The following is a 24202-nucleotide window of genomic DNA, read 5'->3' on the forward strand; positions in this document are numbered from 1 at the left end:
GTGTTCTGTAGTTTCAATATTAATGTGATTACGGTAGGGACATGATGTAGCGTTTCACTTCATTGTTTACTTCAGTATGAAATTATTACGCGGCAACCGATTTTTCAATAGCTGAATAAAAATGTATTTGTGTTCTGTAGTTTCAATATTAATGTGATTACGGTAGGGACATGATGTAGCGTTTCACTTCATTGTTTACTTCAGTATGAAATTATTACGCGGCAACCGATTTTTCAATAGCTGAATAAAAATGTATTTGTGTTCTGTAGTTTCAATATTAATGTGATTACGGTAGGGACATGATGTAGCGTTTCACTTCATTGTTTACTTCAGTATGAAATTATTACGTATCAACCGACTTGTCAATAGCTGAATAAAAATGTATTTGTATTCTGTAGTTCTAATATTTGAATGATTAATAAGGGAGAAAATGTGGTCTTTCACTTCATTGTTTACTTTGATAATATATTACTACGCGGCAACCGACTTATCAATAACTGAATAAAAATGTATTTGTGTTCTGTAGTTTCAATATTAATGTAATTACGGTAGGGAGAAGATGTAGCGTTTTACTTCATTGTTTACTTCAATATGAAATTATTACGAATCAACCGACTTGTCAATAGCTCAATAAAAATGTATTTGTATTCTGTAGTTCTAATATTTGAATGATTAATAAGGGAGAAAATGTGGTCTTTCACTTCATTGTTTACTTTGATAATATATTACTACGCGGCAACCGATCTGCCAATAGCTGAATAGAAATGTAATTGTGTTCTGCATTGTTAATATTAATGTGATTACAGTAGGGAGATGATGTGGCCTATTCAGTGCATTGTTTACTACCATCAGAAAATACTACGCTGCAAACGTTCTACCAATAACAGGATAAAAACGTCTTTGTGTTCTGTAGTTCTAATATTTGTATGATTATAGTAGGGAGATGGTCTTTCACTTCATTGTTTACTTTGATAAGATATTACTACGCGGCAACCGATCTGCCAATAGCTGAATAGAAATGTAATTGTGTTCTGCATTGTTAATATTAATGTGATTACAGTAGGGAGATGATGTGGCCTATTCAGTGCATTGTTTACTACCATCAGAAAATACTACGCTGCAAACGTTCTGCCAATAACAGGATAAAAACGTCTTTGTGTTCTGTAGTTCTAATATTTGTATGATTATAGTAGGGAGATGGTCTTTCACTTCATTGTTTACTTTGATAAGATATTATTACGCGGCAACCGATCTGCCAATAGCTGAATAGAAATGTAATTGTGTTCTGCATTGTTAATATTAATGTGGTTACAGTAGGGAGATGATGTGGCCTATTCAGTGCATTGTTTACTACCATCAGAAATTGCTACGCTGCAAACGTTCTGCCAATAACAGGATAAAAACGTCTTTGTGTTCTGTAGTTCTAATATTTGTATGATTATAGTAGGGAGATGGTCTTTCACTTCATTGTTTACTTTGATAAGATATTATTACGCGGCAATTGATCTGCCAATAGCTGAATAGAAATGTAATTGTGTTCTGCATTGTTAATATTAATGTGATTACAGTAGGGAGATGATGTGGCCTATTCAGTGCATTGTTTACTACCATCAGAAAATACTACGCTGCAAACGTTCTGCCAATAACAGGATAAAAACGTCTTTGTGTTCTGTAGTTCTAATATTTGAACGATTATAGTAGGGAGATGGTCTTTCACTTCATTGTTTACTTTGATAAGATATTATTACGCGGCAACCGATCTGCCAATAGCTGAATAGAAATGATTCATGTCTGAACATGTCAGATATTGAGGGCCACAGCCAGACAAGCGATAAGGTAGTCGGTCCAGTTACCTCGCAGTATCATAGAGTGTTAGACCTACTACAGTCGAACTGTCCTATAACTACTGTGCACTGTAGCCTTGTCACTGACCTCGAAATATGTGTCTGACAACTTTAAGGTAGTCAAGAAACCATTTAAAAGCTACTTGTCTAGTTTCGTTTTTAACTTTTTTTCTTCTGGGAGTAAAACATGTTGCAATCAAAACTGTTTTATAGAGTATATAGTTTACCGACAACATGTTTCCCATAGTTTTTATAAAAAGCTATAGATTTTATAATATTGTTTAAACCAGTGTTTGTGATTACCGTTTCCTTAATGTCTCAAAAGCTGTTAAAAAAATAATTGTTACTAGATATTTGTTACTGCTCAAGACAACTACGGCTACTATCAGAACCAAAATCGATGGGTGAGTAAAAATAAATTTATTTTTGATAAAAATATTTTAGTGTGCATTTAACACTATTACTTTTTAACAACAATTTTAGTCTAACAATACATGTTTTACTCCGGTTCCAAATGCTCTATTAGTCGTTACAAACCAAAGAAACGTCAAAGGATAAAAATTGTATGGGAACAATAGACTTGTTTTAATCAATTGCTTAAAACATTAAATAAAATCTATTTTAAAGGTATTTTAAAACGAGGAGTAAATTTCTTGTAAACCATATAGTGTACTCAGTTTACTCTGAAAAAGTTTACCATAATAACTGTATTATTATAATAAGGTATAAATTATTCTGTTTTCAGTAGTAAAGCAGTTCTGACAAGCTGTAGCGCCCCCGTGATTAAAACTTTTAATGAAAATTCTAAAAAATATTTAGAAAATATGGAATAAATTGATGGTTTGTCATGATATGACATTATATCTATTTCTATACCTTAATTTGAATGTGAAATTTTCAAGACATACTATAATAGAGTTACATGCTAATTTGTTAATTTGAAATCAGTGATAACTCCTAGAATAGTGATATCTCTGACTTTAGGCTGGTTGTAACTCGAAAGTTATGTAAATACTTTAAAAACAATGTTCTCAATGTAACAAATGCCGTATATGAATTTAGTGTCGATTGATTGAGTGTTGTGTACTATTGTCTGCAATTGAAGTTGCGTGCAAACAGTTACAATGCCCATATAATGATTGCCGTGTAAAATCAATATCATTAGTTGTAATAAAATGAGATGTAAATTAGCGATTCGTATTGACATATTCGTCTAATTATTGGCAAAACTGCAGTAGTTTATCTTGAACAAGGTATATTAAAATTATTCCTTTCGTTTGTTTCTATATCGGGTCCCCTTTTGTTTAGTTCCCATTTCCTTTTTATTAATGATCCCTCAATCTTATTGGGGATTAAATTATGTATATCGATTAATTAAAGCGGTTCAAACCAATATCCAGTATTTATAACGTTGTAAATTGTATTTAATACAAGATCTGTATGAACACAACACAATCACCACTCTGGTACTAAATAAATCCGATGGTAAACGTCAAGCACTACTTCAGTATGATTTTCCGATCATCATTCCAAATTTGGTTAAACACTGCACAATCTTTTGATGTCATCTTAACAAAATATACACCTATAGAATCGTATTTGACACCACCGTCAACATGGACAAATTGTGTAAGGTCTCGCTATGAAGTATTGTATGGATTCTTGATAGATCTAGATTAGAATATAAAGCTCGGTATAGCAAGATTGACATTGACATACTTTTTTATTTATTTTATGTTTTTTTTTATTCGATTTTCTGACCCATTTTATGGTCTACGGATATGTCAAAAAAGTTACTCAATTACGGTTCCTTACGGGAATATGTACTGACAATATAATCTCATTGTGTTTTAGAAAACTGACATAAACATATAATAATCTCAAGTGGTATATGTGGTAATACCAGGAAACCATCCTGTGCCTACTCACAGTACAGTATGTTGCCTCCCACCTGGACGCTAAAGGTACATACTCGGTACATTACGAGTATAAGCGTTTTGACTGTTGAAATATGAACCTCTAGACATTAACTGTATGATCTAGAAACCAACAAGAATGGTTTGAGATCTCATAGAACCTATATATCGATGGCTATCACATGCTCAGCTTGTCGCTCATTCTCGTGGGTTTTTTATATTCACGGCCTCAAAAGGAATAAGGCCTGGGAGTTAATAAAAATCCAAAAGACAGCCCAGGTTCAGTGGAACATGATTTTAAAGTTCTTGATAGTTGTGTAAAAACTAAAACTTTTACACTTGAAACAAATTTTGGCCATTTATATTTTTAAATAATGAATATTGAAATAGATAAGATTTATTAAAGCAAACTAAGAAATTATTAATATATGAAAAGTAAACAGTTATGTTTTTTCAGTTAGGTCGCTCCAAAACAAAACTTATTTGACTTTAAGAGACGGCCTTTTAGAGTAAAAATACCTCTTTTTAACAAAGTCTAAGTCAAAAGTCAATGTCAAGAACTTATTATTCCTTAGTAAAACAAGTAAGGATATTTGAAAATCACAAAAATTAATTTTTGTCTTTTTCAGCTCTCGGACATGATTCTAATATTTGGTACTTCGCATTTGAGCATTGGAATGATCGCCATTTTTAAAGTGTCACATTTAAACAGTTTTATATTACTGGTATTATCATCAAAACTTTTAACATTTTTACCCGCTTACGGAACGCCTACATTTAGAATTTTTCGCAAATTCTTAGAAACCCCTCCATAGTGACAGTGACATTGGTGCCATTGGGATGGACAGCCACAAATTACTTTTAAATACTTTAAATAATTAATATGTATAGATTCTTAATTACCAGTTAAATCATTAATAAACAAGGAAGGAGTACGCCACACCACGTGTCGCGTAACAGGCTTTGATGAGGTTCAATTAACAATTTTGACAGACAACCATGAGAAAAAGAAATGTTTATATACTTGGCAAACAAAATATAAATAGTGTCAGCCTACTGAATAGGCTCAGCTAAATTCCATGGTTGGGCATGCAACGTCATATAACTCCTTCTTGTCTATGTATAAATGAAGCTTCACGCAAAATGCAATTTCTCTCTATTTTTATATATTTTGTCAAATGATGAATGAAACTGTGTATTAAATTGTATTTCCTATCAGTGTTTAAACTATACAATAAAAGTCTACACAACAAGTCAACATAAAATATTGTTTGTTGTATGTGTTGCTATGGTTGGGCAACATAAGCTAATATGTAGCAAGACCATTTCTCTTATGTACTGCGTTTGTTTACAAATTTATTTATTCTTATATTTTCTCGTCGCCATCATGGTTACCTATAAGACAATATTAAACAATTACAATGTAAATAAGACAATATAAGACAATGTAAGTGTCCTGTAACGCTCAGCCAAATCCCATGGAGTGTCATATACTATCATCGATCTCAGTAATGTCTATATAGAAGTTCCAAGGCTATAGTCTGTTAGATTCCTTCTTCTATTATGTGATTAACGATTTATTAAATAACACACTCATTTAAGAATAACTAATTTATTAGGATAGTTTAGCACACTACATATTGTATATCTCACACTGATACATCGACCACCGGATCTCTGATAACAGTCCTTTTCATATTCGTTAGTATCTCAGTGATACCAACGTGATACCTTAATTAACTAGGGTTTACAAATATTTTATTACATTAAGTGATACCCTAATTAACTAGGGTTTACAAATATTTTATTATATTAAATATACAACAAGTCAGTTCGTTTTCGATGTACAGTATCGTGCGAAAAGAGATACAGACAGACAGAAATGAAAACTTCCCAGCACCACGACAGATACGCTCTGCCAATTACTAAGTACGTTCCATATTTAATTCTCATTCTGATTAGATTTGCTTATTTACTAGCAGCAGGGACTGACATTGCAATTTAAATATAAAGTTTTGAACGGTATCCTTTTTCCAAAGCGCTGTTTATAGTAAACTCTGTCTATTTGCTACTTTTGTATCCTATAATAATAAACCAATTAAATTCATGTAATAAAGCAATTCATGTAATTGTTTTCCAGTACGATGAGTAGCATAATTAGCTACTCATGTCATATTTTCTAATGAGCCACGGAATCAGCAGCAGCAACATGAGCTCGTTGTGAAAGTTCAGGGAATTATTTACTACAGGTTTCCTAGAATTACTTAGCTAATACTGACGTCCTGTCAATTAACGCAATACATTCACACCTAATCCTTTAATGGATCTGGGTACGTCAAAATACAGGTGCCGTGGTACTTTTATGTAGTTTAAAATGGCCGCCTAGGATACATTATGCTTATTTGCCTAGGATAGATAGACCTGTATTAATTCTCTCTTAGAATATCATAACAAATTTTACAAATTGCGCATAACTATCAGTTCCACATAAACATCATTACGTTGAAAAATGCATATTGCTATTAAAAAGATTTTACGATATGGATCACACTATCTCTTTAGTTAACAAACATTGGCATGAAAATGCGAGATAAAGTACGAACACATCAAAGATGTGCCCTCCATTACAGAAGGAACGCTCTGCAACACCCTGGGGGATGTTTCCATAATAAGAACACATTTTAGAGTCGCTTTAAAGATTTTAGAAATTATTTTATTTTATTTCTGTAAGAACTTGTCTACACTGGGGTACAAGGTGCTGTTAAAATAATGGAAACGTAGAGCTTAAAAGAATGTAATTTAAAATTTTAATTAGCAATTTCCAAATTGATAGACTTCCATCGTATTGGAAGAATACAATACGATGCGAAAACAAAGCTGGATGCTACTCAAAAAATAGTGCTATTTCATATTTATGTAAACAATTGTTAATCGGACAAACTTTCTATTCTTGTCGCAAATCTACAAATAAAGTTAATATCTTATACGCCGAATTTAGTACTTATAGCACTTAATCATTTTAGTTTTACTGAAGTCAGTGCCTAAATACAAAATCCACAATTACCACTGTGAATGTCAGCAAACGGTTTTGAAGTACCAACAATTTATCGCACCTAAAACGGACTGCATAACGTAAAGGGCACAACGTGCACGGACGTAAGGGGATAGGAATACCGCATGCAAACACATTTCATCAGTATCAAATAATATCTTGCACGGGACACCTCATCCTTTCAGACAGTAATTGAAACAGGAGAAGTAGCTATTCGGTACGTACAGTCCTGCAACTTTGTGCATGAATGAGCTTAGATAAACTTGTTAATCTTACATGCAACACGAATATCGTCACACCCTATTTATTGCTCGTACTACGTGTGTCTGTATTAATTAATATTATACTATTATAACTCGTCTGTCACTATCAGAGTATCAAATAAAAACACGGTATTGGTGTCAGTAAAAATAGTAATTAAACCAAACATTACCACAAACAACACATAACAATGTCATAGAAACAGATGTGTTCTTATGCTAAATACTGACCTAGCAAACATGTTACATTTTTATTTTTAAACATTTAATATTACTTAAACTCACGTCAAAAAAAGTTATTCAGGTGATTAAGTCTTATATTGTCTATAACATTTGGTGCGTAAATCACTGTAAGGTGTTATGTCTGGATTGTTTGGAGATGGTTCGGGCTTTAATGATATTACAGTAGTTACACAAGAGATAACCCACCCAATACTATAAAATTGAAGCAGGGTAAAAGTAAGCGGCCTGACTGCCATCTGTAGAGTGAGAGGCTAAAGGAGCTCCTGGCAGTAAGGATGTGAAAGATAACGATGGCGCAGCTCTAGCGTCAAACCTCAGAACTAACTGAAATAATCGCCAGACCTTCGCACACCTCGTCCTTATGAATGACTGAACTCACATGTAACTAATACAACACAAGGACAATTTCAGTAGCTGAAACTGGGCAGACATTTCTTCTTTCTGCCAGCTGCCTCCTAACAAACAATCTTCAGTATACAGGGTGTTTTGACATTTTTATTACATATTTTAGAAGTTCCCTCAGAAATTCGTTGTTTTTATGTATATATAAATTACTTTATTAGTAAACTTTATACACTTTATTGAACTATGCTACAGCTTTTAATATTACATAATAAGTCAGTCTGTACTGAGCTTTTACTTTAAATTGCCAATATTTTAGTGACAACTAGTATTTTCATTCTTGCATTTCTAGTTATATGTAAACATTTTATTTAACCAAACAATTTTAAAACTTTTGTAATAATTTTAGAAAAATACATGATATTACAAATTTAGGCATACCAATAAATATATTCAGATAAAGAAAAATATATTTGAATACAGTACATCAAATATCAAGACTGAGTGACACATCACTGAAATAAAAAGATTTTACTAATGCAAACGAACCAAATTTAATGGGATTTTTATCAACCGGATACCGTTTAGAAACACCCACAATTTTGAAATAACGAATTATTGGATTCTAAGCCAAATTTTATAACCAGTCCGAATCAAATATACATTTCACAGAAAAGATAAAACTCAGAAGCCTTACTAGAAATCCAGACAGTGCGATCCAATGGTTACACCTAGGACAGCAAGTACTATTGATTTTTCCAAGCCCGGGTTTGAATTGTCTTTAGTACACACGTATAAAATTACAATTAATTGATGTAGTTTATAGATTCGTTACACCTAGGGCAGCGAGTACTGTAGATGTGTCCAAGCCCGGGTTTGAATTGTCTTTGATACACACGTATAACATTATAATTGATGTAGTTTATAGATTCGTTACACCTAGGACAGCGAGTACTATTGATTTTTCCAAGCCCGGGTTTGAATTGTCTTTAGTACACACGTATAAAATTACAATTAATTGATGTAGTTTATAGATTCGTTACACCTAGGGCAGCGAGTACTGTAGATGTGTCCAAGCCCGGGTGTGAATTGTCTTTGGTACACACGTATAAATTACAATTGATGTATATTATAGATAGTTACACCTAGGGCAGCGATTACAGTAGATGTGTCCAAGCCCGGGTTTGAATTGTCTTTGGTACAAACATATAACATTACAATTGGTGTAGATTATAGATGGTTACACATAGGGCAGCGAATACAATATATTTTTCCAAACCCAGGTTTGAATTGTCTCTGTTACACTCATACAAAATTAAAACTGATGTAGATTATAGATGGTTACATCTAGGGCAGCGAGTACTGTTGATGTGTCCGAGCCCGGGTGTGAATTGCCTTTGGTACACTCATACAAAATTAAAATTGATGTAGATTATAGATGGTTACATCTAGGGCAGCGAGTACTGTTGATGTGTCCGAGCCCGGGTGTGAATTGCCTTTGGTACACTCATACAAAATTAAAATTGATGTAGATTATAGATTGTTACACCTAGGGCAGCGAGTACAATAGATTTTTCCAAGCCCGGGTTTGAATTGTCTTTGGTACACTCATACAAAATTAAAATTGATGTAGATTATAGATTGTTACACCTAGGACAGCGGGTACTGTAGATTTGTCCAAGCCCGGGTTTGAATTGTCTTTGGTACACACATATAAAACCACAATTGATGTAGTTTACAGATTCGTTACACCTAGGACAGCGAGTACTGTAGATTTGTCCGAGCCCGGGTTTGAATTGCCGTTGGTACACGCAAATAAAATCACAGTACTGTATTACTGTATACTGTAAGGGTTGCACATAGGACAACGAGTACTGAAGATTCGTCCTAGTCCGGGTTTGAATGGTCTTTGGTACACGCAAATAAAATTACAGTACTGTAGGTGTACCAAAGGGTTGCACATAGGACAACGAGTAATGAAGATTTGTCCTAGTTCGGATTTGAATTGTTTTAGGTATATTCATACAAAACTACAATGCTGTTGTTATTACTACTGTAACAAATCTTGTATCTACTTGAGAAACTAAATAAATTGATGAAAAACGTTTAGGCATAGTCTTTGAAAATAAGAGATTTTATATCGGTGTACTAAATTAATCATCAATATTCCAAAACAGCTTATATGTAGTTTTAAATTGAGGGTTTGCCTTTTTAAAATTTCAACCGTTTCTCGTTTTCAAATTCTATATGTTTCTGTTGGTACAAACATCGCCGTTGGATTGAAATGTTTGCTTTGGAGCTTCAGATCGAGCAACTCATTTGAAGTTTCGAATTTTAAGACTGAGTCTTTCTTGTCATTAATATCTGCACTCCAGCTAAAAAGAAAATACCGGTGATGGGATTATCTACAACAAGAATATATTGCACAATGTATTTCCGAAATACAGCAGAAATTTAAGATTGAGATATGTTCGCGAGTCTCACATATGTTCGCCTGATGTCAAATAAATCTGTTAACGAGTTCTTGGAGATCAGCACACTTGGAAACGCAAAAACATGACAATGAATGAGCGATGATTCTCAGGAATCAATTCACTGATAATACGATAAATTGATATTCAATACACCCAACCTTAGAAGGGTTTAAGGCATGGCTAAACATTTCGACCGAGATGTGAAACCAAAGTGAAACTGGAGATGAAGAAAGAGTCGCACCGCAGATGAAAAGTATCTATCAAGTTCCTTGGAATTGTTATTTCGTCTTCGGGAACGTGTTTTTTAGAGTCATTGGTAATCCCAAGTACCAAGTGTGATTATTATCCAATAATTGTACAATAATTATATATTTTCTGTAAACAACTACTTAAACAAAATTTAAAAAGTGTATTTAATACTTTTTAGCAACACTTTTACATTGACCAGCCCTGGAAATGTGGATATTTTACCACCAGAAGCCACATCACTGAAATAAAAATCAAATTGTGTTTCACGGTCCAAATTGAACATTAAAATACAGTTTTTGGATATTTGTACAAAACAATGTGTGTCATTTTCGAATATTTGTTGCAGAGAAAGAATCCTCAAATCTATTTATACGATTCTATTGTGTTTATCAACTTTTATATAAGAAATTCTGTTGCATTGTAAATATAATAAAAAGTACGCGTTTTATTTTGCTTATAAATCCACCAACCAAATTTTAGTAGCCAAGCGATTTAGTTTAATCTATTAAACTATAAATCTCTTATTTTGTAAACAAACAGTGCCACACTTGAAGTAAGTGGAAACGATATTTCTTTTGGTATTTTTCAGTTTCATCTGAATAACGTTTAAGTGAACATGAACATTCTCAAAATTTCCACTTGGGGAGAAAAACATTCCTCAAAATTTAAAAGTGAAGAAAGTATGATTTTCCCTGCTGATTTTAGTTTATGATCAGCATCAGCTGTGTGTAAATTCGTTCTTGCAGCTTGGCTTGTGTTTCCATGACATTAATTTTACCAGTCGAAGTTGAACTTTTACATTAATTAATCTCTATTTCAAACACTCCAAAATGTCATTTCCTGTCAAAAAAAATAAAAAAGACGTTCATCAGCAGGATTCCAAAGTGCTTGTTAAAAGCCAAGAAACATTAATGATCCTGACAAAAGAAATAACAAAAATGAGTATACAATTGTAGTAACATAGTGATAGTGTATCGGTTACAACATGGTCAGAGCCAAGAACCAGATTTGAAAGAGTACAAACAGATTCCAATTTCAGTTATTTTAAGACAGTTTGAAAAACGAGTTCAAGGTTTGAGAGATAACTTTTTACCCGGATTGGTTTCTTTTCCTGTTCCACTGTTTCTGTGCTGGTTGGATCTAACCTTGATGTGTACCAACTGTAATATTGTAAAACTTATAATATTCATGCCATCTTGACAATTTATTAATTGATAAAATTAAGTTTTCGAAGCTAATTATAAAAACAACTGCAATTGTGATACTCATTGATTGTTGGTGAGAAGTTTTATGAAAGTCAACTTTCTATAAATATCGAAATGTTTCCGGTTCGTTCAAAAACAACGAACTCAATTAAAACTACCTCCTCGCCGATATATCGAGACGAAGATTGATTGACAATCATCGAACAATGCCTCACCGTTTCCACCGACATCACGCTTTCCATCACCGACACCTAATCCATCAAACATAGCCTTCCTCTGCTCCTATTTTTGAAATTATATTTTCATCATTCTGAGTCATAAACAGATATATTTCAGCGCAATGTGAAATTGTTTATATTTGTACTAGTACACAGCAGCCACTCTATTGTGTCAATCACGATTGTTATAAATAAATATACTAAGCACGTTATGTTAATGGTACTACATTCGATTATTGATGTTGCTTTGAAAAAAAAAACTTATTATTTTGCTTCAACTGTTCATTTCATTCAAACAAATTGCCGTCAAAGAGGAAACTGTATTACATGTGGTTATTGGGGCGGAAAATCATCACAAAACCAATACTTGTAATAGGAACATTCGATTTAAATTTGATTCGGTGTGACGGAGCAGCATACATATTACATATGTGCTTTGACTCAGTGAAAGAGTCTTTCTTATAACACGTTGCACGTCAATTTGCTCTTTCCTTTGGCTGCAGTTATATGCTATATATTCGGTTTATTAGATTTGATTCGATGTGACGGAGCAGCATACATGTGTACAGGTATGTGCTTTGCAGTGAACGAGTCATCCTTGTCACATGTTGCGCGCCAATTTGCTCTTTCCTTTGGCTGCAGTTATATGCTATATATTCGGTTTATTAGATTTGATTCGATGTGACGGAGCAGCATACATGTGTACAGGTATGTGCTTTGCAGTGAACGAGTCTTTCTTACACGTTGTGCGCCAATTTGCTCTTTCCTTTGGCTGCAGTTATATGTTATATATTCGGTTTAAATATGATTCGGTGTAGCGTAAAAATAGCGGACAGACACACAATCATGCAGCAGAGAAACTCTTCAATCCGTCGGTAGGTAAGAACAAATTGTGCCAGCCTACTCATAGGCTTCAATGACGCTCAGCCAAATCCCATCGATGGACAGGCATCATCATTGAACTCGATATTCTCTATATAGAAATAAAGCTTCTTCCAAATATTCAAGTGTATAGATCTGTACCGTTATTTAGTTGTATTTTATATAATACATATTTTCGCAACCCTGTTACTCGTTACTGGTTAATATAAGTTACATCCGATGTTCTTGGAACTAACTTCTTGGCGGATCAATAACCTGATTGGCACGCGCGTTAATTTTTTCTCTCGAGAACTGCGTAGCTGCCGTTCCTGCTGCCGAGTAACATCTCGCGCGCCTTGTCCGCGAGTTCAAGTTCAACCGTGGCTGATTTTAACTTCGAGTCTCTGAATCTGATATCAACTTCGCTTTTTAGACTTCTCGTCTACTAATATTCACTTTTTCCGACTACAGCTATAATATCGAGCCAAGATGCTGACGCCCACGTTTGTGAGTCGACATCAACGAGAAGGGAAGATAGTTTTCAAGTTTTAAATATTTATTAAGTTCGTATGCAAAAGTCCCATTGGAATCATTAGGTCCACACCCATGGTATCATTTAGTTCATTATCACTCTATTTGGCAACAACGTGGCAATACGTTATTTTATTTTAAACATCTAGGAGTGGCGCTTTTATGTTTATTAGCCACAATTAAACATAAAGTAAACTTTGAAAATCGAGTATTCGTTACTAAGACCTCAGCGGTATCCAACCCCATGCGTTTTCGTCCATTCGGTACAGATCACTTCGTTCTTAACGGTACAGAAATGACAATTTTCCAGCTTCACCAATGGTGGCTTATGTAACGCTCAGCCAATTAACGTTTAAATATGATATGGCGTTGTTAGAAAATTTAATGGACAATGACAAACGACATTAATAATCGTAGAAATACCAAAAGACACTAAGTAGCAGAATAGACCCATCCTTGCAAAAATACAGGGTCATCGAAAAATAATGCCTAGATTTTAAATAACTGTCATAAAAAAACTATTAAAGGTAATTTAAAGGTTGTAGTCTTAAAATGTGCGGAAAGAAATAAATTTTTTTTTATACCTTACTATGTTTCAATGTGAGCACCGTTCGTTGCCCTGCAGATATCAAGTCTGTAGTCAACTTCCTGCCACGTGCGTCCAATCATATCTGGCGTAACAGTTAAGATTGCGGAAGAAATTCGCTCCCGAAGATGGTCCAAATCCCGAATCTTTTCTGCTTAAACTATATTTTTTATGTACCCCCAGAAAAAGAAATCCAAAGGGGTAAGATCAGGACTTCTAGGAGGCCATGAAATGGGGGCTGCTCTACCAATCCAACCGTTTGGGAAGCGTGCGTTTTAGTGCAGCGCGTACCTCGCGATAGTAGTGAGGTGGAGCCCCATCTTGCATAAAAATGATTCGCTGTCCAGTCTGTTGTTCGATATCGTCTAATTGGGGGAACAAAAACAGTTCAAGCATGTCCAGGTAAACTAGGCCTGTAATAGTTTTTTTTTTACAAAAAAGAAAGGTCCAATAACTTTGTCATGAAATAACGCGCACCCCACATTGAGTTTGGGAGAATCACGCACACACTCGTGGATTTCGTTTGGCTGTTGCGATCCCCATACACGGCAATTGTGACGATTTACACATCCATTTATGTGAAACGTAGCTTCATCACTAAACAACACTCTCTGTAGAAAATTTGGATTATCATCAATTTCATTTAACATAAAACTTGCAAATTCAGTTCGTTTAGGGCGGTCGGTAGGTTTTATTTGCTGTTTTATCTGAATTTTATACGCATGAAGTCTTAGCCGTTTGTGCAGTACATTTTGTATTGTTGTTTTTGGAATGTTTAGTTGAAGACTTCGTCGAGCAATGGATTTTTTTGGGCTCCTAACACAAGATTGCCGGATACGCTCAACATTCTCTTTTGATGTTCTTGGTCGGCCTGGTCTAGATTTTTTGCCGACGGTCCCTGTTTCCCTAAAATGGTTAAACCATCGAACGATAGCTTTGTTATCAGGTGCAGTTTGACCCGGATATGTTCTCCGAAAGAGCCGCTGTACACTGACAATTGACTTTGACTCCGCGTACCAAATCACGCTTTGGTGCTTTTTGTTGCACGGTCAACATCGTACTGAGCGGCGGCGCGTCACTAAAAACAAAACTTGCGTTCACCAGTTATCGTCCAGTGAAAGAATTACTCATTTAACATGACAGGTTTTGATGTTATAATTTTATTAAATCTAGGCATTATTTTTCGATGACACTGTATAGACACTATTGGAAAAAAGAATCATTCAAAATGATTTTCGGTGTGAATTTTTACTACATTTCCAAGTCCTACCTGTTTAGCAGGTCCTACGTGTTTTTGTCATAAGATATAACACTTATGATTGGGTACTGTGTAACTTATTTGTTTAATATATTTATTATAGCAACCCTATACCGTGAATTACAAAATTTAATATTTATGAATGTATATGACACATATATATATATATATATATATATATATATATATATATATATATATATATACAAAATTTTTATTGAAAACGTGTAAAAAAGTTCGTATACGCAGAATATTTTTATTTTTTCTAAATATTTAACTTAGATTTAATCTTTGTTTCTTGCTTTAAAAGATTTTCTGATATTCCAATATTATTTGTTTTATAATCCAATATCAAAGGACCATGTTACGTATTAGTGTCGATTCGGATTGAGAATATAAAATATAAAATATAAAATAATTTGTGATTGACAAAGGTATAAATATTAGTCTTCTACCAAGTTATACCGTATAGCCGTGATTGATTGCATTATACTCGTACTCGCCCATGGTAGTGATTGTTGGTGAAATCCCTGAGATATTATGCTTGAGTGGTAATACGTCGATAATTCTCCAGTTAGCGAACTTTGAAAGTAATTACCAGATGTCCAGACCAGACGACACGAGTGCGCGCGCAACAGTGCAGCTCACCGAGTAGTCAGCCTACTACACCACCTTTATGTATATATATATATATATATATATATATATATATATATATTATATATATATATATATATAAAACCACTAGCCTTACACGCAGTTTACCATAGAAAAGGATCGGAGGATTTCTATGAACACAAAACTATAAGCAAAATTAAAACCTTGTGAAAATATCTATGGAAACGAATTAACCTAAGGAATTATGAATTGGCACATCAACTCATATTAAAATCTAAACAACCATATGGACTTAATATTTGCTAAAGTATTGTGTTCCTTGAATTTTTGCTTGAATCCTTAGATTATGATGTAGTAACTTTACCAAAATTCAAAATTATATTACATTTCTTTTATTTAAAACTCAAAACTACATATATATATATATATATATAATATATATATATATATAGTGTTCTTTATAATGGAAATAATGTATAAAGCTAGTCTTTTTGTAGTCTTCATAATTACCATTTATCTACAAAATATTCCCTAGGATATTCCTCTACTATCACAATGTTTTCTTTACCAGCTGTTGTATATTATATGAGAAAACGCTGAAATTTGTAAGGAACATTTTCTCCAAAAGTGTTAATTTAGTTCAGAAGAGCTGAAATTATTACACAGCATTTTTGTTACAGTTGCAACGTAGCGGAGGTTTCTTGGTGATCCTGAATTCACATTTAGGTGTATAATAATTATCAATTAAGGCTGTAGGTGCAATAAGGGCCTATGGGAGTATAGTCCCTTCTTTGGGAGAATTCAAAATTCTCCATACTTTGATATATATATATGTGTACAAAAGTTCTTGTCATTATCTTGTTTCATAAGGTTGGTCCACGTGTTTTACCAAATTACTTTATAGGCCCTTCTTTCATAGAACCAATGTTTACTAGTCATTGTTGTAATTCTGTGCTGTTTTGAAGTTAAATGTGAGGTTAAGTAGGTGATTTAACTGTATATGGTGGCTATGTGAGTGGATTGTTTACTGGACTGAAAATATATTTTGTTTTGTTACACTAACAACATGGACACAGTATTGGCTTCATCCATCAAAAAAGGAGCAAAGTTTAAACCTAAGAGTCCTGAAAACTGGAATTTGCACTAAAGCAAAAGAAATTAGAAATACTGGACAAGGGTACGTATCACTTCACAGTAAGAAACCTGTAGCCGCCAAAGACTTTTCTGTTGTAAAATCTTGTTGCAACGAAAAGTGTTTTGAAAGAATTGATAGCCCACAACAACAAAAATATCTACAACTCCTTTTACAATGGGCAAATAAATGTATCTCAAGATAACTTTCTTGCAGGCTGTATGAAGTTACATGTTACCGATAAGTGAAGAAAATTACTAAATGCTAAGGTTGATAGGCAATTAACTTGGGATTACACCTTAAATGATGCTGGTATTGTAAAACCTGTTTGTTGTCGATCATTACTTACAAGCCTGTTTAAAATCTCTGTTAAAAAGGATCAGGGTTATACAAGAAAAAGTAGTTAAGGGACATACTTTTGAAGAAAAAAGAGGAAAAACATGACAGCCACAATTAAATCAGCTGTGATGTTTGGGCCTTGGCTTTAAATCACTTAAAGAGTATACCTAACAAACTCAGTCATTATACTAAGTCCAACCGTGTATATTTTGAAAATCCTGACTTAAATATAAAACAAATCCATCAATCTTTTGGAAAATATTTTACTGAAAATACGGGTCAACAGTTAAATATGGCATATAAGAGCTATTTTAAGTTCTTCAGAAACACTAACTATGCGTTCAAGAGACCTACATCAGATATCTGTGATTTCTGTAAGGAGTGTGAAGTCAAGCTTGAGAAGAATAACAACGATCCATGTCGTCCCATGTATGTACTGTATATGGTTCACGAGAGAAAGGCAGAAAAACACAGGGTATTAAAAAAATGAATATATTGCTTCGTCTAAATCTGAAAACACAGAACATCTAGTTATAGAATTTGACTATGCGCAAAATTTGCCACTACCCAAACTTAATGTTTGTAAACAGTTTTATAAACGATTATTGTGGTTATATGTATTTAATGCACATTTTCATAATGATGACTCTGCTACATTTTACAAATTTCTAGAATCTCAGGCAAAAAAAGGCCCTACCACTGTCACTTCATTTTTATTCAATTTTATTAAAAATAAGATTGAAAAGTATCCCAACACGAAGAAAGTTGTGCTTTTGAGCGACGCTGCTGGTGGACAGAGTAAAGATATGACAGTCATGAAATTTTGTTCTTGGATATCCAAAACTTACAACCTTGAAGTGCTTCAATTATTTCCTGTTCGCTGGCACTCATTTGGTCAGTGTGACCGAAACTTTGGTGTGATGATATCTACCTAAAAGGTAAACAGGAGATAGAAACTATGCACATACATTGCACATACCTGTCAAACATTGTTTTATGCCGAGCTAACCCATCGCCATTTGAACTTATTCATGACCCTACAATTATTTTTGACTGGGAGAAAGGTTTAACTCAACATTTCTTAAAAACACCATTTAAGAAAGGCACTCCCTTCAAAATACAGACCTACTGCATGCTGGTGTATAAGACTACTGGAACTGTTGCAGCATCAAAGAGCTACCACCCTATGTATGAGCCTTTTCAATTTATGACAGCTAATAGGCCTATTACAGATGCTTTGACTCTAGATATATAGCTCCAGAAGGTGTCTTGAAAAAAGCCAAAATCAAGGATGTAAGAGATCCTTATCACATAAAGATGAAAGTAAAAAATTTTTTTAAATCCCTTTTTACTAAACGTGCTCAACCTGAACATGAAGAAATAAATGGCTCTGGAGTTAGTGGAACATTTATTTAATGTGCAGTGATTAAGATACTGTAAATATATTAAGATTGTTTTATACACTCACTATCTCTTGTTGTGTGAAACTAAATGTTTTTATATGGTAGCATACTGTTACGACACCTTTTCATTTTTATTTCATACAATTTTTTAAGTGTTCTGGATTAGCTTTTGTTTGTTTAATTTAAAATAAACTAAAATATCTAATTAAATAATGTTTTATTTTACTTCCTGTATTTCAATATCGACATACATAGTTCAAATTAATTTACTTCGACTCTTTTAAGTTTATAGGCCCTTCTTGCAAAGAGCAAACTAAATAATGTTCTCTTAAAAAAGGGCCTATGACACATTGTGTGTTTTCCTTTTTATCTAATATTTAAATATGTGTAAGTTTTTAAAAAAGTATATAAATATAATTATAATGAATTGATTAATATTCACACTAAGAACACAGTTTTCAAACAATTTGCTGGATTTTATTTGCACGAGAGGCCCTTATTGCACCTACAGCCTCAATTTAAAAACACGTTTTTCATTGTTTATCAAGTATAACTCAGAAAACAAAATTATATTTAGCAGAAAACTCAGCACGTTTCCCGTAGAATGTGTAGCTGGTAGAAAATTCATACTGATAGTGCAGGGACCTTTTAGAGAATGTTTCTAACGTTAACATAGCGAAATGCTGCCGATCCCAGGAATTGACATATTTCTATGTCTTTAAGATAGCGAAGATGTCCAATGTAATGTACCTTTGTAATGTTAAAGACTATTTTCCTGATGTTAGCTCTAATCTGTTTTAAGCATTGTAGTTGTGTTCTAACTGAAAACAATTATAATGACAAATAATGGAAAAGAAAAATATGTGTATGTATTATTTTGCAATAGGATGAATTGAATGATCTAAAACTGTTGTACAATGATTGATTGAATCCACGCGGTCAGCTTCATCTATTATACATCGTACTACACATGTCAAAAATATTACGTTTGTTTTAATTGTATTCAATTTAGATCTTCAGAGCTTATAAATTACTAATGCGTAAAAAACTTTTTGAAGACATTGATAATCTGCGTACAGATGTAATTTTTTTCTATATAGAATTAAGTTCAAAACTTACAAAAAAATCATAGCAGTGAGAGTTCTGATAAAGGTCACACACGAGTTCATACACATACACGAGTTGTGATAAAGAATGTGGTACATTCACATTTTTAGTTTAGGTCACATTACATAAATTAGTGAATCAAAAAAATTCACTACGAACACTACGTTTCGAGATCTGCAATCTGGTCTCTTCTTTAGGTAAATAACTAACCTAACACATAATTAAGTGCATGTTTAGAGTTAGTGAAGTTGACACACAACATGGTGCTTGTGATTCCTGACTGGCGTGTCACAAGGCTCTGGTATGATTTGTTATTTTAACCTAGTTTGCAATAATTATTGTTTCACTGAACGATGGCAAATGTCCGAAGAATCCTGTTCCCTTAATAATTCTTTCATTTCTCAAAAACAAACTTCAAACAAAGAAAATAAAATTAGGTTTCATAGCAGTGATCGAAAAATGACAGTCCTGATTGGTTATGGAGGATAAATTACGTGCAATCCAATCTTGTCACCGACTTTTAACATTACCTTTCTATTTTTATTTTCGCACCATGAATAACATTGTCATTATATGGTTATAATCAGAATTTATTCTCCCATTTTTCTGTTATTTCTCCCATATATATATATTATAATACATATGTTATATATGTATATATCTATATATATATATATATATATATATATATATATATATATATATATAATATATATATATATATATATATATTATTGTTTATCTTATTTTGTTTGAGCCTGATTACACAATTACCATAATTGCCCCTTTTAATGCTAATAAACCCCCTTGAAGTGGTAATAATGCATTGTAGTAACTTTCCCGCCAAACTACTAACAATTCTCCCCCCCCCCCCCCCCGCCTACACCGCAAAACCGTCCTAGGTTTTTACCGATCCGCAGCTCTCATTGTTCATATAAATTAAATAATAAATTTTGCTTCACTAACACAAGTTAATAATAGCGTGATAAGTAGGAGCGTAAGAAGTTGTGCTTCTCCAGCTCAGAAATACGGTTAAAACATATTTGCATCCTTTTGCCTCAACAAGTAAAACGTCATATAAGTTATATGAAATTATAACTCAGTGCAATTAAAAAATGTAAAGTTTTAATATTTAAGTTTGAAAACCAATACGAAAATTAACAGTACTGTTAGTATTATTTTACCAGTTATTGTTTTTACTGTCTTCAGGACCTTCCATTTCACAGTCTTCCATTACATTAATAAAGTTCACCGTTAAAAGTTTCCCAACTATCTTGTAATGGGACAATAACAATCTTAAGGTTAACTCACTGAATACCGTATTGTGCACCAGCCGAGAGTTTTATAACCCTATTTAAAACAGCTGTTATGTATGCAGCATGAACATTCTAAGTGTCCCTCTGTCCTCCTCCGTGGATTAGTGGATACAGTCACGGCTCTCTAACTGAAAGATTACGGGTTCAAATCCCGGGGAGGTCCAATCATAAGAGGAACAATAGCCGCAGTGATATAAACAAACCAGTATAGCCTGCGAGCTCAGGCTTAAAAGATAATAATTAAAAAAAATGAGTCCCTGTTATGAATATAGGCATATACTTTTGTCTAAAATCCCTCCAAACTACTAGCCATCGGTCTCTAAAGCAGCACTAGCCCATCTTGGTCTCAATAGTTTTGGAATATTAATTGAAAGAGGCTGTTTAATGTAATCAATTGTTGTGTATAAGCATTGTTTTATAACAGCAAAATAATATATTTAATTAATTTAACCACTATTTTAGCAATATAAATGTTTCAAATAGTTATTGACATTTATACATTTTCTTTGGCGTTTAACTGAATTATGTCTGAAACACTTGTATAATTTTAATATATAAGTGCTTGATTAGTCAAAGTAATGCAGATAACAAAGACCCTATAACTTTTTATTCTAGATTGAGCCAGTAACAAATTAAAAACATGTAATGAATTGAAAATTTGATTTTAAAGTTTGTTTTCAGAAATACCTATTAAAATATTAAGGTAGCTCTGGTAGGAAGGGTTGATTCAATTACATTTTGAATTTAGCTCCAGTGTATCTTCCTTTTTATTGCAGTGCCTGGTATCTGACGCTGTCTCAGACCTGACTCTTGGTATATGGAGTCATGTTCGTCTGAAGAGATTCAAAGAAAGTCGACGACGAAGAAGCTCAAAACGAAACATTTACATCGTTTCGACAACAGAGACACCTATAAATAGGTGAAGTAGTAGTCTCATTGTCTCATCAGGTACACAATTGAGTGCACTACAATGTGATAGACACGATCTCAAAGAACGGTGGAGCAACCGAGTTTTCTGCACATAAAGTTTCTTTGGAACTTTTCAGACTAACATGACTCCATACTCTAGGAGTCAAGTCTGAGACAGCGTTAGATTTTAGACGCTGCAATAAAAAGGAAGGTGAACTGGAGCTAAACTAAAAATTAAACTAAAACACCATTATAATGAGGAAAAATTTGAACGTTTATGTGCAAGAATGAATGTTTGATACTGAAGACTGGTTGGCTTCTTTGACATTGTGATGTGGCATTTTTACACGAATATGCTTCAGCGATTTTCCCAGACTACAGTTCGAAACAACTAGATTTCTACAACTCAAACCCTATCAGAAATGATTTCTCAAATGTTGCATAAACGTCCTAGGGATTTCTCCCTTATAACGGCAGTAATGTTTTTGACCGTAGTAATGCTTACGTTAAAATTATTTGCTGAACTCCTCATAGACTATCCTCCATTGGATGTGAAAACCCACTAACTACCTTAAAACTGTTTCATAAAGTCCAGTATTCGTTTAATAAGTTTAATGTTTACAACTTGAGCCAAGACAAGAATATTAAACCACCAAGAACAGATCATCGTACATTGTAAATGTTTCAAACTTTAAACCAGTGACTTTTTTAAGTGTACCTTTTTGAGGTTGAAGTTCCGGCATTGCACTCTACTAATAAAGACCTTTAATTTGATGGACTATTCAATCAATGCTCTAGTTTCAGATTTCCTTCTGGCTCCTTGCGGGTCATCCCCCTGACATGGAAAAAATTCTAATAAAATTACTTCAAAAAGTAGATTTATAGGTGCATTAATGATGTACCAAGTTCTATTGCTTTACCTGTAATTGTTCGGGAATTATCAAGCCCGTGAGGAACCTTTTTAACCCCATGTATAACTTGTATAGTAATACTTTACATCGTACAAACATCAACATTGTTGTGAACTCAGTTTTTTTGGAAGTTAAGTATGAATTTTTTACTGAAAATTAACTTTAAACACAGTTCCGAAGTACTTTGATCGTTACAGCACTTCGGACCACGTCACTAGGCTGTTTGTGTAGCGGCAGCAATTTTGGGGCATAATAAAAGTCTAATCACTTGCTATCAGCTTGTAAAGCAGTAAACGAGAACATCAGTTTAACTCTGAAATAACTTCCTCAGATGACAGAAAAATTTAAAATCATTGTATGTAATACTTGGAAGAAATTACGTGGATTAAATGGATGGATTAAATTTGATTTATTTTGCTGGATAAAATAATAACTTCGCCCATAATTTTTATCTGTTTGTAACTAGCACGAGTTTAGATAATCTTTTATTTATACATAATTATTTTGTGTATATAAAGAAATCTCAATCTTCCGAACCAAGTAAAATATATGCATGTGAACATGAAAACACGCCCATATCCTGTAATCCAGTTTTGAACATTAAACTATATAATCAGATGTTATAATACTTACTGTACGTATAATCACGACCCACGATTTTAACCAATTTCGTTCTTTTCTTTGATAAGTTGAAAATGTGTAGGAAACATATCTTTTAGAAATTGTGTATAAATATTGTGGGAAACGTAAAATGTATTTGTTTTTGAAAAGGTTCTATTTAGTCTGGGTGTACATATGGAGGATGTAAAATTTCTTGCTGCGTAATGGTGAGTCGGAGATTCAAATATACTTATGTAATGTTTACAAATATATATATATATATATATATATATAGCAACTACTCTAACAAACAGTTGTATTACAATCCAAAACATTCATTTCGGTGAACAGCGCCTCCGATGCGTAATGCCTGTTTTTCCCCGTCGCTGCTCCAAGTATTCCTTTATGATTGCAACAGTGGATTTAAATACTTCTATAACTAGCATCCCACATTATGATCCCCTCTCCAAAAGCGATTGAACATATCTAAAGTAAGATATTCTCATTTTTCTTAATATAAAACTTTTGCAGTTGACTAAAAGCATAAATGAGTTTTCTAAGCCTACCGTTAAGATAGAGGACTTGTACAGATGAATTCATTCTATTGTCCAATATAACCCCTAAATATTTATACTTGTCAATCCTTCCTAAAGATCCATAACGACAAAACCAGACTTGTAGGATCACCACACGTATGTAGTTTAGTTAAATGATTGTGTGTCACTGCTGTGTCTTAGGGCAATGGGCATTCAGACTTAAGATAGATTTTAAGGAAAGCAAATTTTCATCAAACCATTTTTTAATTAAAAATAGATTACATTGCGCTTT

General features: G+C 33.4%; 1 long non-coding RNA gene across 1 annotated transcript in view; it reads left to right on the top strand.

Moving 5' to 3' along the window:
* The first annotated feature begins 1862 nt into the window (after positions 1 to 1862).
* LOC124364633 overlaps positions 1863 to 24202 on the top strand; it is a 38738-nt gene continuing 16398 nt past the window's right edge. Inside the window, exon 1 of the long non-coding RNA XR_006922639.1 lies at positions 1863 to 2248. This is a non-coding gene — a long non-coding RNA (uncharacterized LOC124364633). The remainder of the gene's footprint in view (positions 2249 to 24202) is intronic.

Source organism: Homalodisca vitripennis, chromosome 6, assembly GCF_021130785.1.
Source record: "Homalodisca vitripennis isolate AUS2020 chromosome 6, UT_GWSS_2.1, whole genome shotgun sequence".
NCBI lineage: Eukaryota > Metazoa > Arthropoda > Insecta > Hemiptera > Cicadellidae > Homalodisca > Homalodisca vitripennis.